Below are 14,138 nucleotides of genomic sequence, written 5' to 3'. Positions count from 1 at the left end.
GTCGATCGACCGCCGAATGTGGTGGTCGATCGACCAAGCCGCTACTCGACGCAAATAAAAAGATCGAGAATAAGGAAGCCCAAGGTGTTTTAGGTTTTGCGAATAATGTTACGTTATATTCCAATATAACGTAACCTGACATTAAGCTTTAGGCATTCAGTTTTCATTCAGCTTTCATCCAGTTTTAGTTTATCATTAATTAGGGTTTGGTTTTTGAGTTGAATCATTCAATACAATTCCTTTCGTTCGTGCTTTTGATTTTCTTCCTGAAATTCTTCTCTTTGGTATTTCTTTATTCATTTTTTCAGTTTTATTGTTATATTTCGTTCATAGTATAGAATTGCTAGTTAGTTTCCCGAAACCAATTTATCGTTTTATGCTAGTCTTTTGTTCTATTATTTCAAGCATGAATTCAGTAGTTAATTTCGTTAATTTTATTGTTGTTATCATTCCTAGTATGAGTAGCTAAATTCATCGTGCTAGGATGTAGGGAATTTGTAGGTTAGGCGGCATTAAAATTGGTACGACCTAAATCGCACGTCGGTCGATCGACTGGGTTCCCTGGTCGATCGACTGGCCACGTGAGCTGTGTTTCGTTTTAATTGTTGTAATTGTTACATTTGACGAATCGAATGTATGCGACTAGTTGAATGCTTAGTATATGACCGACCCATTAGATCGAAAGATAGGGAAAGTTGTTAGACTACCAATTAAAATGACTAAACTATGCTAAGATCGAAAGATAGGTAAAGTTTAGGTTTTTAGTCACTTTTCAGGACGAGAGTCAGTATTAGTGATATTAGGGACCCGTAGCGAGATCGAAAGATGCTACTTGTTAAGAGTGGATCGAGAGGACCTCTTATTTTCCCGTCTCACGTGATTTGTTTTTAGACCTACCTAGCTGCTGCCGCCGAAACTACAGTGAACCGACCATCTTAGTACCCCTCTTTATTATTTGATTTAATCTATTTCTTTTATTAGCTCGTTTATTTTCCATTAGTTATAGACCAATTCAAATCAAACCCCCACATCCGTTACTTTAAGACTGAAATTAGACAACTATTAATTACATCTGCCTCTCCGTGGTTCGACCCTGCTACCACTATCTATAGTTGTAGTTAGGAATTATAAATTTTATCTTTGGTGCACACAACGACGGGCATCAAATTTTGGCGCCGTTGCCGGGGAGGCAATTGTTCTAATTTTTAGTTGTTTTATTTTAGTCTGTTTCTTAGTTTAAGGAACATTCGTTCCTTAAACTGTTCTCATATTCTTTTTGTAGTTTCTTCTTATGCGCAGGTCACAGAGTGGTGAATTACTACCGTTCAATCCCGAGATTGAGAAGACCTTACGCGAGTTGAGACGATCATCTAGGATATTGCCGACAGAGGAAGAGCTGAGTACTCTGTCTAGTTACTACGAGAACGAGCTGTTTGAGGAGGATCCACATTCATCTCCTATTTCTACTTCATCAGCTGAGACCTTCACTTCTCCAGATTTTCTAGAGATGGCTGAAGAAGCAACTATAGCCAGTCACTCGGAGCCGACAGCTGCGAATCTATATAAGGAATTCGAATTACCGGGAGCAGATAGAAAATTCGAACCGAAGCCTTCTTATATCAACTTGGTTGAGAGAAACCAATTCGGGGGAGCTGCAAATGAAGATGCAGCCAAGCATATGGAGACATTCATTGATTATTGCTGTTCCATACCCCCACCAACCAGTGTGACTCAGGACCAGGTGAAGGAGACTATGTTTATATTCTCCCTTCGTGATGCTGCAAGGGAGTGGTATAGAGACCTGGATCGAGCTGCTAATGGGATCACTGACTGGAATTCTTTGGCCCTAGCATTCTACAAGAAATACTTCTCTGCCTCGAAGACTAATGCCATTAGAGCTCAGATTGCGAGTTTTAAACAGGGTCCTGATGAGAACTTTCATGAGGCGTGGGTGCGTTTTAAGAAGCTGGTGCGAACCATTCCGCACCATGGGTTTGAGAAGTGGAGCCTATGCAATTAGTTTTATAATGGGCTCTATGACGATCAGAGAGCTATCCTGGATGCTGCAGCTAGTGGTAGGTTCCAGGAGAATGTTGGAGAGACTAAGGGGTGGAAGATTATTGATGACTTGGCCACCCATAAAGCTGAGTATGGGAATTCCAGGGGAAATCAAAGGAGGAGTGCTGAATCTCCTTCTGTAGCTGCATTAGAAGCTCTCACGACGAGATTTGATAAGTACGAGTTGGGAGGAGCTTCAAAAGGAGGGATCTATCATGTGAATGCTGTTTCAGACGGTCATTTCGTCTGCAAAGATGTGGAGCTGAGGGACATGTTTCAGACAATTGTCCTAATCCCTTTGAGTCTTGTGCTGCCTTTCAACATTATAGGCAGACAAACACGTATTATGAGCCGAATGTCCATCCGAACTTGAGGTGGAGTAACCAAAATGTCTTGAATCCGACTCAACCTCCACAGCAGCAGCAGCAGAATTCTGTGCCCCCTCATAAGCAACAACAGTTCCAAAAGCCTCCGTATGTCCCTCAGCAGCAACAACAATCCCAAAGTTCTGATTTCAATGAGTTGAAAAACTTGTTGCTGAAAGAGTCTCAAGCTAGAGAGGCCAGGATGAAGATGTTGGAGAGCCAAATTGCTCAATTGGCTAGCAAGAATACAACTCGAGCTCCGGGACATTTACCGACGCAAACGGACCAAAAGGAGACCCTTAATGCCATTACTTTGAGGAGTGGGTCTACCCTTGATGGGCCCTCTATGGTCGAGGACATTGCTGAAAAAGATGAGGCGGAACCGAGTCAGAAGAAAGCTAGAACGAACAGTGGAAAGAAAAAGACGATTACCAGGTATATCAGTCGATCGACTGACATACCCAGTCGATCGACCAGTCCGCGACAAACAGTAGCTTTCGGTCTGTAGAAGTCGATCGATCGATCGACCTACGGGTCGATCGATCGACAGTGGCTGCTGAAGGTGATTCTTTTCGTCCTCTAATGCCTGATAACTTGAGAGACCACTTGTTTCGGGGTACTACAGCTCCAAAAATATCAAGGCAAGACCCGAATGCTGATGGGTCAGTCCCGGTTCCGAAATATGACTCGATGTCGATTAATGGTTCATTTTTTGAGACGGTCTGAAGAAGGGTCAAGCAACAACAAGGAGAAGATTGTTGACTTTCAGCCTAAGTCCACCGATGCCGGCATGAGAGATTTAGAGGAGAGGGCTAAGTTACTTCTTACAGCCCCCTATCCAGAGAGATTGGTGCCGACGAAGGAACATGTATCATTTAATAAGTTTGAAAATGTTATTCGTAGCTTAAACGTACAAGTTCCTTTTCTTGAGTTAGTCAATCAAGTGCCTGCTTATATGAAATTCATGAAGCAACTTTTATCTAAAAAGAAGTCACTTGAAACTGTGCATATTATCGTACTAACTGAGGAGTCATGCTCTTATTTGACCCATACTGCACCTCATAAGCTAGAAGACCCAGGTAGCTTTTCCGTTCCATGTAATATTGGCACCTTTTCCATTGAGAAGGCCTTATGTGACCTAGGAGCCAGTATTAGCGTAATGCCCTTGAGTCTTGCTAGGAAGCTCAAATTGACTAGGTTCGCGGTTACCAACATGACAGTACAGATGGCTGATCGTTCTGCGGTCCAGCCTATAGGAGTCTTAGTGGACATTCCTATGCAAATAGGAAAGTTTTTCTTCCCTGTTGACTTCGTTGTGCTAGATATGCCTGAGGATGCTCACATTCCTATCATATTGGGTCGACCATTTCTGCACACTGCTGGTGCAGTTATAGATGTTGGTTCAGGGACTTTGACCTTCAAAGTAGGGAAGCATTCCATTGTCTTTGCCCAGACAGCTAAGAAGAAAGACCCCATGTGGCCAATAACTTGTAATACGGTTTCTGAAAAGAAATCTTATTTTGTGCTTCCTGATATGCATGTCTCTACACCTATTCCTATTGTAACCCCTCCGCCCCAGATTGGGAGCAAATTGGAGGAAGATTCGTCAATTTTTGATATTGCAGGAGCTGGTTTGGGGAAGGAAGAGCCGCATGTTGCTCCAGCTGTTAGGGAGCCAATCGTTTCAAGAGGCGGCCTAGGATGTCTTAGCTATGGCACTGATGAGGAGCTTGAAGATGAGCCAGTCAAAGTGAGAGAGTCCGACTTGGACTTTGATGAGCCGGACGAGGTCATCGATTGGGGAGATGCTGAAGCCGTCGATCCATTGAGTTCCGCGGATGTCGGAGTTGAGAAGAGTGTAGCTGAGAATATGAGCACTGTTGAGGCTACTTCTTGTAGCCAGAAGTCAACCAAGTGGGCCATCCCGTGGCCGTTCTTGATCAACTACTAGTTGATCGAATGCTTCATAAACCATTTATTTTATTGTTTTGTTAGACAATTTACCGTTTTTCGTGTGCGCGAGACTTCGCATTTTAATAAGTTTGCTTAGGATTTTATATACTTTAGTCGGTTACTTTGGGTTTTGCGCAATTTTGGGCGCGTTATTATGTGCTTTTACAGGTATATAGACCATATTAGCTCAAGTTAGTGAGCTAATTCGAAGAAATCAGAAGGTTGCAGCAGCTATTCCAGTCGATCGGCTGGTCTGTATGGTCGATCGACTGGCTGCACAGTTCCAGGAGCTTCTGTTCCTGACATCCTGGTCGATCGACTGGGTGAGGTGGTCGATCGAACGTTGCTCGCTGCTGTACCTGTTTTCGATCATTCCCCTGCTGTGTTTGATCGATTTGCGGAGTCAAGGGAGTATTCCCTTCACTTTATTCTTCGCTTAATTTCTGTTTTCTTCTGTTTTATCATTTCCGCACATAATTTTACCGTCCCAATTTTGCTTTCTCGAGATTACGCGTGGTATTTGTTGTCTTTTCAGGTACCTTTGGTAGCACTGCTGCTCTTTGAAACCTCCTAGCTCACATATTTGGTTTGGGAGGTTTCCTTTTGCTGCGCTTAAAGTCTTGTGAGTTTCCGAGTCCTTATTTCGCGTCTTATTTATTTATTTAACGCAAATTCCCATTTCCCTTTTTACTTCATTACATGATTTTTGCACAATGGGGACATTGTGCGATTTGGTTTGGGGAAGGATTTTGCGTTGCATTTCATTTGCTTGCATTCACGTTTACATTTTGTCTTGCATTGTTGTTTACTTTTCCTTATATATACAGAAAAATTCAAAAAAATTTGAAAAATTCAAAATTGAAAATTTTGAAAAATCCAAAAATTGCACGTTTATTTTAGCATATAGGTCGAGTCGGAACGGTAGTATTTCAATGATGACATTGCATTTGCATCTGTTTTGCTTGAGCCTTGGTAATTGACATGTTATTAGTAGAATCACATATGCATATCTACGAGTTTTCGTTAATTTATATTGCTGGACTTGAGACTTGACTTTGATTTTTGGCAAACTACATCATATTCTGAGATTTAGAGCCTTATAACTGGTGTCATCTATGACCAGTTTATCTAGATTATGAGTAGTTGCTCCTTATGAGACATGCTACATAAATGTGCATAAATGTGAACTTAATCTGCTAAATACCTGTATGCATTCGGTTTGCGGTTAGTTGACACATGTGGAAGAGGTTCCCTTTGTTCTTTTTGCCCATAAACTCCACACTGCCAAAAATAGCCTTTTTGTCCCGTTACTACATCCTACATTTAGCCTGCTTTTGTCAAGCTAGTAGTTTATGTTCTTGGGATTGTTACTACGTTTTTGGTGGCATTTGCTCATTTTGAGATGATGATTGGGAAGATGAAAAAGGAATGAAGGAGAGAAAAGAAATGGAATTGAGAAAAAGAATTGAAAAAAAAAGAGAGAAAAAATGATTCGAAAAAAGAGAAAAAGAGTGTGTTGTACTTTAGATGTGGTCGATCGACTAGCCTCATTGGTCGATCGACTGCAGCCCGAGAAGGAAAAGAAAATCAATTCGCATAATTCAAAGTCCTTATTAAATGGCGATTTTTGCTCCCATGTTTCATTTGTATCTTATGGGGAGTTGGTTGATTGATTATTATGGGGATTGCGAGATTAGTGCTTCTAATTAGCACCGGTTTTATTGTTGATTATGAGTAAGGAAGTGGATGTTATCATATGGTTTTGTTTGGGTACTAGCTTGGCCGCCTATACCTCCACACTCCCATAATTATCTTTGCCTCTTCTTACCCATTACCTCACATATCCATATTTATACCTCGGCATGTGTCATGGTCATTTGTTTGGTTGGAATGCATATGTACGGTTGTAGAGATCATTTTCATATTAGACTCTAGGCATGTTCTTCTAGGTCGTAGTTAGATGAGAGTCATTACAAATTACTTCTTTCTATCTTTACACATATTCACCTGTTTTTATTTGAGCGATCTGAGCGACCCGTGAGAGTCCAATTTGATAAGTCTCTACAGTTGACGGTTCAGCAATTTTAACGACTACATAACTCGTTTGCATGATTCATATTACTAATTAATTGTTAGTTGTTGAATTAAAATTGGTTTAGGCTTTACATGTTTGCATTTCGCTCTGAGATTGAACTCGTTCCATTAGGTTTTAGGATCGAGTCTAGTCCTTGCTTCGGGACAAGCAAGGGTTTGGTTAGGGGAAGTTTCATGCGTGTCCTAAATATGATGTTTTACACCCCATTTTACACGCATTTCAGAGCTCATTTGTGTAGTTTATGCTACTATTTGCCCCATTTCGTCTACTTTCGTATTTTTATGTAATATTGCAGATTTATGCGGAAATGAGTAGAAATTGAGCTAAATCCATCCCCGAGTATCTTGCATTGCATTTGACGTGAAGTATTTACTTAAGAACGAGCTTGGTGCGCATTTCGAGGCCCGAAAGACAAATTCACGAGAATATAGAAGTCAAATATCAGCTACTTTAGTCGATCGACCGCTACTCCTGGTCGATCGACCAGTCCACGAGTTCCAGTAGCTCCTGCTCATTGCAAGTCAGTCGATCGACCGGTAACAGTGGTCGATCGACCAAGCCGCTACTCTGACGCAAATAAAAAGATCGAGAATAAGGAAGCCCAAGGTGTTTTAGGTTTTGCGAATAATGTTACGTTATATTCCAATATAACGTAACCTGACATTAAGCTTTAGGCATTCAGTTTTCATTCATCTTTCATCCAGTTTTAGTTTATCATTAATTAGGGTTTGGTTTTTGAGTTGAATCATTCAATACAATTCCTTTCGTTCGTGCTTTTGATTTTCTTCCTGAAATTCTTCTACTGGTATTTCTTTATTCATTTTTTCAGTTTTATTGTTATATTTCGTTCATAGTATAGAATTGCTAGTTAGTTTCCCGAAACCAATTTATCGTTTTATGCTAGTCTTTTGTTCTATTATTTCAAGCATGAATTCAGTAGTTAATTTCGTTAATTTTATTGTTGTTATCATTCCTAGTATGAGTAGCTAAATTCATCGTGCTAGGATGTAGGGAATCTGTAGGTTAGGCGGCATTAAAATTGGTACGACCTAAATCGCACGCCGGTCGATCGACTGGGTTCCCTGGTCGATCGACTGGCCACGTGAGCTGTGTTTCGTTTTAATTGTTGTAATTGTTACATTTGACGAATCGAATGTATGCGACTAGTTGAATGCTTAGTATATGACCGACCCATTAGATCGAAAGATAGGGAAAGTTGTTAGACTACCAATTAAAATGACTAAACTATGCTAAGATCGAAAGATAGGTAAAGTTTAGGTTTTTAGTCACTTTTCAGGACGAGAGTCAGTATTAGTGATATTAGGGACCCGTAGCGAGATCGAAAGATGCTACTTGTTAAGAGTGGACCGAGAGGACCTCTTATTTTCCCGTCTCACGTGATTTGTTTTTAGACCTACCTAGCTGCTGCCGCCGAAACTACAGTGAACCGACCATCTTAGTACCCCTCTTTATTATTTGATTTAATCTATTTCTTTTATTAGCTCGTTTATTTGCCATTAGTTATAGACCAATTCAAATCAAACCCCCACATCCGTTACTTTAAGACTGAAATTAGACAACTATTAATTACATCTGCCTCTCTGTGGTTCGACCCTGCTACCACTATCTATAGTTGTAGTTAGGAATTATAAATTTTATCTTTGGTGCACACAACGACGGGCATCACTACCCTTGAACCATAGAAACCAACGACCTCAGCCTAGCTTTACAACTAGCGTTCACCTTAACCCTTTTTCAAGTCAAGTTCCTCAACGCGTTCTGATTTGAAATTGCATGTTTTATCGAGTCTAAGTTGCGACACCTTGCCCGTTTTGAATGTCCTTTGATCTGTCAAAGGCAACATCCATTTGCACTAAACAAAAAACACCTGAACTACGAGCATGGTTTGATTTCACCTCTTCAGGTGGATACGTAGGCAGTCCCTCTTATGCATGAGGGATACAACCACCAAACCCAATCAAATTTACAGAACATTTCGAACTACGATCATGGTTTAATTTCACCTCTCCAGGTGGATACGTAGGCAGTCCTTTCCTACACGGAAAGGATACAACCATCCCCATAATCAAAAAAAAAAACCCACATACAAAAAAACATCCCCATCAAAAAAAGAAAAGGGAACAACATTCCTTTTTCCCCACAAAAAATACCAAAAATAAGCCTTTCTCCCTTCCTCCCAAAAATCCCACTTTCCCAAGTGCAAACGTTTAGGACGATTCAAATCGAATTTCCTTTACAAAATGGATGGAAGAAACAAGCGTTCACAATTTCGACACTAATGTGACCATAATTAGCGCATATTTAGTCCCCGAATTAGCCTTGTTCCCATGCTTTTTAGTGCATATTTGGGTCATTTATTGTCTTTAGTTCTTTGTTTTGCATATTCTTTGAGATTTTGATCCCTTGGTAGGAAAGGAGTAAGAATCTTGCATTTTCATAGCAAAACGAGACTAAATTGATTGAATTCAATGACCAAGCATCAAGGAGAGACAAGATTAGAAGGCCTTTGTACATATTATAGTAGTTGGGCAATGACGGGAAAGGATCCTTGCATCCCCGAGGAAATCCCCAAGGATTTTATGAAGGAAAGGAAGAAAAGAAGAAAGAAATGAAGCTGTCCAGCAATCCGTGCGGATTGACTGGAAGACGCCCGTCCTCCACAGCACAATCCGTGTGTCTTCCTTCAAAGACGCCCGGGCAGCAAGCCCAGAAGACGCCCGGATTCCCTTGAAGACGCCCGGGCAGAGACTCCTGAATCCGCCCGTCCCGTGCCTAAGACGCACGGATTCCAGCCCAGCACAAATCTGTTTCTTCAAGCTTCAATGAAAGAAGCCCTTCCTTCGAAAAATACCGGCGTCTCCCTGCTCAAATCTCAAAAGTGTAATTACTAGTTTAGCCCTTAGTTAACCCTAATGCATCCACCTAATTTCCACTATAAATACCCCATTAGTCTAATTAGAAGAGCATGTTCTTCTTATCAATTCTTAGAGTAGTTAATATCAATCAAATCTCTCTTTAGTTTTGTAATCAACAATTAATCAAGTTTTAATACAAGTTTTATTTCCTTAATTTCTCTTTTGTTCATCCTTTATTTTGGGTAATTGAAGATTATTTGGGTTATTATTGGGAGATTGACAATCTCTCAATCAAGCATCAAGTACTTCTTTTATTCTTGCTTTATTATTGGAATCATTAGTAGGTATAATCCTCTTAATCCCTTTTTAATTATTGTTAATTACTTTCATTTATTCATCATGTTTTACTTTGTTGGTATGATTGACAACCTTGCAAGCATGATCAACATGATAATGAGTGAGTAGTCACCTAGCTAGGGTTAATGGGTAATTAGGGGAAACCAACATGGGGAATGATTCATGCTTAAATTAATATGCTTTCATGGTTTATTTGCTTGCTTGTTTTGATCTCAACTCATGCACATGTTATGTTTGATGAAATGCGAGCCTATGAATCCTTGCATTTTTTACCCATCACCTATCTTTTCAATGAGACTTGTAAGACATAAACCAACTCGAGTCTCATTAGACCATGCATGTTGTTGAGTAGGGAAGATTAAGTCGACTTGTAGGTGTTGTACAATCTAATCGATTCGGCTCCGGGACCCAAACTTTCCTAGGATTGTAAGATATAACCCAACTCAATCCATCACAACAATAATTGCTTGCTTATAATTTGAGAACATGTTTGTATGATAAATTCCCATGATTCCCCTATGACCCCATGACACCCTAGTGCTTTTTATCAATTGCTTACAACCCTTTTAATTCATCTTGCTTGTTTACTTTCATTGCTATTTAGTTTAGTGACCTTCTACATCAACCCAATTGTGACACCCCTAAGACACCACTAGTTTCAATAGAAGTCTCATCTCAATTCCCGTCCCTTGGGATCCGACCTTTACTTGCCTCTTTACTAATTGTAGAGTTGTTTGTGAAGTTATAAATTTTTTTTTGGTCTAGGTGCTTCCAACGACAATTGTTCCGAAAAATAGAATATAGCTCCGAGTCCGACCAAAAATGGCGCCGTTGCCGGGGACGGTGTTAGCTTGATTTCGATTTTCTTATATTGTTATTAGTTGTGTCTTTCTTTGCCTTGGGGAAGTAAAACTCCTCAAGGTTTGTTCTAATTGTTTTCAAGTTGTTCGATATTTTGCAAGATGGACCTTATAGATTGTTTTGTAGAGGACCACTTAAGTATACCTTTCTTCAAAGATCCCATGCAAGCATTGGAAGCCTTGGAAGCAAGTGAGGCTAAAAATATGTATTGGGAATTGGAGGTGGATATTTTTGAGGCCGCTCTAGCTAACAAAGAACTTACTCATGCACAATCCGAATTAGTGCATAACATCCTTGTGGAAGCATGTCAACCCATAGAAGATGAGCAATCCATCCTAGAAGATATTTTTCAAGCTCAAGAGCAAGAGGAACCCATCATGGAATTTGAATATGATGAGGTTGATAAGAATGTAGAACAAGTTGAATATGCTATGAGAATGGAATGTCTAATGGAGATGGAGCAAATTCTCAATGAAACTCCAAAGGAGGAAAGTGAGGTACAAACTCCTACTTTAAAACCCCTTCCCCCAAATTTGAAATATGCTTACCTTGATGAATCAAAGACCAAACCCGTGATTGTTAATGATAGACTTGATGACAACCAATTGGGAAAGTTGCTTGATGTGTTGAAACAACATGAAAAGGCTATAGGTTATAGTCTAGATGACCTTAAGGGGATAAGTCCCAACTTTTGCATGCATAGAATTCATCTAGAGGAAGACCATAGACCTACCATTCAACCTCAAAGAAGATTGAACCCCCACATGCAAGAAGTTGTCAAAGGAGAAGTTATGAAATTACTTGATGCGGGAATCATATATCCCATATCAGACTCTTTGTGGGTTAGCCCCGTCCAAGTGGTACCTAAGAAAGGAGGCACCACAGTAGTGACAAATGAAAAGAATGAACTAATACCCACAAGAATGATCACCGGTTGGCGTATGTGCATTGACTATCGAAAATTAAACTCCGCAACAAGAAAGGATCACTTCCCCCTACCATTCATTGACCAAATGCTTGAGAGGTTAGCCTCCAACAAATTCTTTTGTTACCTTGACGGGTATTCGGGATTCTTCCAAATCCCTATACACCCGGATGACCAACATAATACCACCTTCACATGCCCTTATGGTACTTTTGCATATAGGAGGATGCCTTTTGGTTTATGTAATGCCCCCGCCACTTTCCAAAGATGCATGATGAGTGTCTTCTCCGATTACTTAGAGACCATAATGGAAGTTTTTATGGATGATTTTAGTGTTTATGGAAAGGACTTTGACTCATGTTGCATAATCTTTTTCTTGTGTTGCAAAAATGTGAAGATGTTAGTCTTGTTTTAAATTGGGAAAAGTGTCACTTCATGGTCAATGAAGGAATTGTTTTGGGTCATTTAATTTCGGAAAAGGGCATCGAAGTCGATAAAGCTAAAGTCGAGGTGATAAAGAAACTCCCACCTCCCGTGAACGTTCGAGGGGTGAGAAGTTTTCTCGGTCACGCGGGTTTTTATCGCCGTTTCATAAAGGATTTTTTAAAAATAGCGAAACCCCTCACTCAACTTTTGCTTAAAGATGCCCAATTCCTTTTCACTGATGAGTGTGTTGAAACCTTTAATAGAATCAAGGAAGCACTAATCTCGGCACCGATCATTCAACCTCCAAATTGGGAACTACCATTCGAGATTATGTGTGATGCTAGCAACTACGCCGTTGGAGCGGTTCTTGGCCAACGGGTAGGAAGAGCTCTTCATGCCATCTATTACATATGAAAGACTCTTGATCCCTCCCAAGTGAACTATGATACCACCGAGAAGGAGCTTCTTGCCATTGTCTATGCTTTGGACAAGTTCCGTTCCTACTTGCTTGGATCCAAGGTGATTGTATTTTCGGATCACCGTGCTCTCCGACACCTCTTGATAAAGAAGGAGGCAAAACCAAGATTGTTGAGATGGATTTTGCTTCTTCAAGAATTTGACTTGGAAATAAGAGACAAGAAAGGAGCCGAGAATGTAGTGGCGGATCATTTGTCAAGGATCCGGTTTCATGATGAAAATGGAGAAACCCCGATCAATGACTCATTTCCCGACGATATTTTGATGGCCATTCAAACACAACTCGAAAGGCACATCACCCCATGGTTTGCCGATTATGCTAACTATATTGTTGGAAAAGTACTCCCTCCAAATTTGAACCACAACCAAAGGAAGAGATTCCTATTCGAAGTGAAGAGGTACTTTTGGGATGACCCAAACCTCTACAAGGAGTGTAGTGATGGGCTCTATCGGAGATGCATCCCTCAATGGGAAGTCCAAGGAATCTTGGAAGGGTGTCACTCATCACCCTACGGTGGGCACCATGGAGCAAGGAGGACCGTTGCAAAAATTCTTCAATCGGGCTTCTATTGGCCTACGATGTTTCAAGACACAAGAGAATTCATCATTCATTGCGACGCTTGTCAAAGAACGGGGAATATCTCTTGGAGGAACGAAATGCCACAAAGGGGCATTCTAGAGGTGGAGATCTTCGATGTTTAGGGAATCGACTACCAAGGTCCCTTTGTAACATCCAATGGGAATAAGTACATCCGTGTGGCCGTAGACTACGTCTCAAAATGGGTGGAGGCAATTGCCACTCCAAATGATGATGCAAAAACGGTCACTAAACTCTTCAAGAAGATAATCTTCCCAAGATTTGGAGTTCCTAGAGCAATCATAAGTGATGGAGGAACGCATTTCCATGAGAAGAAACTTGCATCTCTTTTGACCAAATATGGTGTCCAACATAGAACCGGCTTGGGATATCATCCTCAAACAAGCGGTCAAGTTGAAGTTTCAAATAGAGAGATCAAACAAATCCTTGAAAAAGTTGTGAACAAGACCCGAAAAGATTGGAGCACAAAGCTTGATGATGCTCTTTGGGCTTATAGGACGACCTATAAGACTCCCATAGGAGCCTCCCCTTACAAGCTTGTCTATGGAAAAGCATGTCATGTGCCAATCGAATTGGAGTACAAAGCTTTTTGGACAATCCGAGCACTTAATCTTGATCTCAAATTGAGTGGGCAAAAGAGGAGGATTCAAATTCAAGAGTTGGAGGAATTCCGCCTACAATCCTATGAAAATGCAAAGATTTACAAAGAAAGAACGAAATTACTCCATGACAAGAGAATTAGACAAAAGGCCTTGCACAAAGGGGACAAAGTCCTTCTATTCAATTCCCGCTACCGACTTTTTCCGGGAAAGTTGAACTCTAGATGGATGGGCCCCTATGTGATAACCGAAGTTGGAAAATATGGAGATTTTGAACTCAAGGCGGAAGATGGAAGCAAGTTCAAGGTCAATGGTCAAAGATTGAAGCCATACTATGAGGGAGCGTTTATTGGAGAGGTCGAGGTCACCTACCTCGGGCCCTCTCATCCTTGAAAGAACCATCAAAGGGAGAGTTTGGTGGAGTCCTCCCTAAACCACCACTTGTAAATATACTAACCCTTTAACTTGTATTTATTGTTTTATTGCATTTCTTTAATAATAAACATGAACTCTTTTCATGAGCGTAAGTGAGGGAGGGTTATTAATGA

General features: G+C 40.6%; 1 non-coding gene across 1 annotated transcript; it reads right to left on the bottom strand.

Moving 5' to 3' along the window:
- Nucleotides 1–1,888: 1,888 nt before the first annotated feature.
- Nucleotides 1,889–1,995, bottom strand: LOC141609755 (small nucleolar RNA R71). The gene has a single exon (XR_012527669.1). It is a non-coding gene; the product is annotated as a small nucleolar RNA R71 (small nucleolar RNA).
- Nucleotides 1,996–14,138: the final 12,143 nt, after the last annotated feature.

Source organism: Silene latifolia, chromosome 10 (genome assembly GCF_048544455.1).
Source record: "Silene latifolia isolate original U9 population chromosome 10, ASM4854445v1, whole genome shotgun sequence".
Classification (NCBI taxonomy): Eukaryota; Viridiplantae; Streptophyta; class Magnoliopsida; order Caryophyllales; family Caryophyllaceae; genus Silene; species Silene latifolia.
This window is presented reverse-complemented; position numbering and strand designations above follow the sequence as displayed.